A 4388-nucleotide genomic window follows, 5' to 3' on the forward strand; every position below is an offset into this window, starting at 1 on the left:
AATTTTAGTTATACCAAAAACAATCAAATCATTATGCATTATATTTAGATAAAGGTTCTCTAATATGTAATGTGGCAACCGTATTGTCATATTGTTAATAAAAGTGTTGAGTAAGGCTTGCAGCAATAAATCTCATTCTTTCAACATCTGGTGTATCTTGGGTGGGAATGACGTCATGCAATAGATCTTCCTAAATAATCTCATACTTGTTTAATAGAATTGAGGCTTTGCTGGCAAGTTCTTACTGCAGATATTCTCGGCTTCAAAAAAACCTCATTAATTTGAGCTCTATGTGGTCTTGTATTATCATCCATAAATAGCAACCTCGAAGAATCTCACACAGACTTCAAGAATACATTCCTATAGTGCTATGGATTGATACCAACAACAGTGGTGTGCAGAGATTACGATTGCTCAACATGATGCCGTTCGAGACAAAAAGTAATTTTATCAAGATGGCCAATTTATTGTTTTTTTAAAGTTGTAAAGATGATAACCGGCTGCAGGAGCTTTCCAACTAATATCGGAAATCCATTAGCGTGTTGAATCTACACGCATCAATAAAAAGACTCTCCCCCACCCCCCATTCTTTGTATACCAAAGATGGAAACAAAAGAATATACTGATTAAAAATACCTAATTCAGAAAAATGTTAGCAAAATGTTTTAATTTATAATAAATATAATCTGTGAGAATATCCTTTTCCCAATATCTAATACTTACACAGCATGGTGCGTTCATCCCTTAACTTCATAGTTCATAGTGTATAAAACAGAACTATCGATGTATTTTGAATTATTTTTCAGATCACCTACTGATAATAGAATTGTATACAGATCTTCAATTGAGGTAAAATATTACACACAAAACTAAATCGAATTTGATCTTTGAATTCTTGAATTAACTTGTTCACAAACACACAACCAAACAAAAAATATCGAGATTGGCACCTATACGCAACAGTAAAATATGCAAAGAAAATGCTTGATATTGATTTTAATCCTTTTACGCAAACGGTGAAAGTTGCAAAGCCATAGCTTCTATCATTTCTTTACAGTAAAAGTTTGAAGAAAAAAATATGTTATCATCGCATTTGCCAAGGCTAAGGATGTCATGTTGAAAGATCACTTCAATTACCATAAATACCCACATTCCTCGAATGACTGCCATAAATTTACAATTCATCTCCTGTTATGATAGTTTTCATCTTTTTCAGCACATTTAAAGAGATTAAACATGATTTATATTTATGATCTGCAGAGTATAGTTTTGGCTCAAACTTGGCAGGAGCATGTGTCACACCCAGATCATCCCACAGAATGTACAGAATGCCGCATTTGTTATGGCTTCATTTCTTGAACAATTCACGAATAGAAAGAGATATAATGATTTTCGTATGCAGAGGAAAATATATCTTGGATGTTTTAATATTGGTCAACGGTTTGAAGGCCATCATTATCGTCATTTTCATGGCCATGCTAGAAAAAATTGAGAAACTCATAAATCCTTATGCAGCTTATATACTATTGTCCATAATCTTTTTTCAACTCATCATAAATCTTATTGGCATTGAAAAGTTTTTGACAAAATTTGATGCTTCTTCTCTGTTGAATTTTCTCTATGATAACAAATGTGACGTTAACACAAAGTGCACATTTTACAGAACTCTACTGTGTTGAAGTGGTGGGGTTACTACCCTATGTGTATGGTAAGTTCATAATCAATATTTACCAAGATTCTTCTCTGAGCGATTTAGCCTTAAGGATAAGGAACCAATACAGATACTTTTTGATTACTCAATGAAATCTTCCCTTTGAGGCATTAGTATAAAATTAACACAAATCTACAATTCGCATGTAATGCTCCTATAATTAAATTCATTCGTATATTTCGTTACTTTTTTGAGATATCAAACTCATAGACAGTTGGACATAATTCAAAACATAGTTTTCTTTTCCTAGATTTGCAGAGATCTAAGACGCAAATATTAATTGGAATCTTTTGGTCGAATTTTTTGAGGATTAAAAAAACTTTCTTTTTGTATTCGTCGTAAAATAGGAAATAATAATAATCGAATTACAATATGATTAAAGTGACACAAATTGTGAAAGGTTTTGAATTGAGATTGGTTTCTTTGCTCATTAATAATCTGTCCTATTAGAAACTTCCGTTCTTTTAATATTATTACAAATGTATAAAATTATGATTCTGGTAACCAATTTAGAAGAAACTCTGGCTCAATGCTAAAATTTCTTTTAAAAAATGTTAAGAAATTAGACAATTTTTTTCTATATTTTCGTAGCAAAAGAAAATTTCTTTATCTAAGGCATACAACTGCAATTTAGAAAAAGAAAAAAGAAAGCAAACTATAACCAGAAGACCGCGTCCCCCCCCCCTCCTCCTCCCTCTCCTTCGACTTCCACATGCGTTCTAATTAAGGTATTTAAGCATGATGTATTTGCGTTTAGCTTCGTAGAATAAGGGGGAAGGGATCGATAACGATTTGATTAAAAATCGATATATTTGCTTGAGCGTTTTCTCAATATAAGATAAATTACTAAACAGACAAATTCTAATTTTGATATTTGTCCAAAATTTGCATAATATAATAGGTTGATATAAAACACACATGCTGAAATTTATTCATCTCACAAGTGACTCATTCAGATATTCTCATTTAGACAGATCGACAGACAGTCAACTCATAGACAAATTTGATTTAAAACTTGGCTATAAATAATCTAATAATAATTCTAGTAATATGTCCCCATGCCATATTTCACTTTTCTAGTTTGACGGATCTTCATCTATTATGATTACCAGCACACGAACAGATGAACAGCCATTACAAGAATATCATTCCAAAATTTAATAAGGATGATTATAATGAATATAGAGTATCAGATACTTCTGTCTAATAGGTCTGAAATTTAACAGAAAGAAATTTATTTTAGTGTAACGATAACATACCAAATGTTTTTGTCTGATGTGTTGATTTTTCCAATTGTGTTGTTATAAAATTCACACACTGAAATTTATTTATCTCACAAGTTACTCATTCAGATACACTCACTTAGACAGATCGACAGACAGTCAACTCATATACAAATTTGATTTTAAACTTGGCTATAAATAATCTAATATAACATGCCATATTTCACTTTTCTAGTTTGACGGATTTTCATCTATTATGATTACCAGCACACGAACAGATGAATAGCCAATACAAGGATATCATCCAAAATTTAATAAGGATGATTATAATGAATATAGAGTATCAGATACTTCTGTCTAATAAGTCTGAAATTTAACAAAAAGAAAAAATTTTATTTTAGTGTAACGACAAGATACCAAATATTTTTTTGTCTGATGGATTCAAATGGGATTTTTCAAATATCGTATTCACGAATAAGTTAAAAGGATTTTTTATGCAGACGATACTATATTATTATTACAATACATTTCCAGAAAATTATACTTTTCAAAAATAAAGTCAATATTCGTCAGTTATTTCTTTTGAAAATAAAAAGGGAGAAAGAACTATCTAAAATAAAAATATTTTCGAAAGTATTATATATTCTGTAAGATAAAAATAAGCTTAGATTAAAAACCAGTATTATTTTATAAATTCAAACATTAAGAGATGAATGAAGTAGGCATATAAATCATATTATAATGACAAAAACTCCCACGTCTTTCTTAAAACGTACAAGCACAATATCGAAACTAGGTTTATCTAGCCATCTGTTTCTGAGAGATTCTATTACATTTTACAGATTTAAAAATCAATACTAATTTTAAAAAATTTAATCTGAAATTGAATACATCAGATGAAAAATAGAAACATTTAATACTATTATAAATGGGAATGAAAAAAATTTAACAGATATTTCTTTAATGCGAAATCTATCTTCCATTTTCAAAATAATATATTTGCTAAATAAAAAAAAAGAGAGAAATCATCATCGTAAAAACAAAATGTAATTGAAGAAATGTTTATAAAAAATTATTTCTGATGTTTGCGGAGGATTTAAACAATCAAATAAATTTCAAAGAAATAAAGAAAAAAAGAAAAATATAATTGTTAATATAAAAAATAGGAGACAAAAAGTTAAGAAAAGACAGATTTATAAAGAAATAACTTCTCGAATTACTGATATTTAGAAACTATACCTTGAGCTAGAGATAAATCATCAATCACCTTTATTAAAAATGCGGTTGGAAATTTGAATTTCTACATTCATGATATATACGTTACGTGGACTAATTAGATGGTAACAGTTTATTTATCGTGTATTCACATTACTTCTAAAATTTTAATTTAAATCTAGTTTATATTTAATGTCTTTGTAAAACTAAAATTCTTAATACATATAATATTAGAATTG

The sequence above is a fragment of the Argiope bruennichi genome, chromosome 5 (genome assembly GCF_947563725.1).
Source record: "Argiope bruennichi chromosome 5, qqArgBrue1.1, whole genome shotgun sequence".
In the NCBI taxonomy this organism is placed as follows: domain Eukaryota; kingdom Metazoa; phylum Arthropoda; class Arachnida; order Araneae; family Araneidae; genus Argiope; species Argiope bruennichi.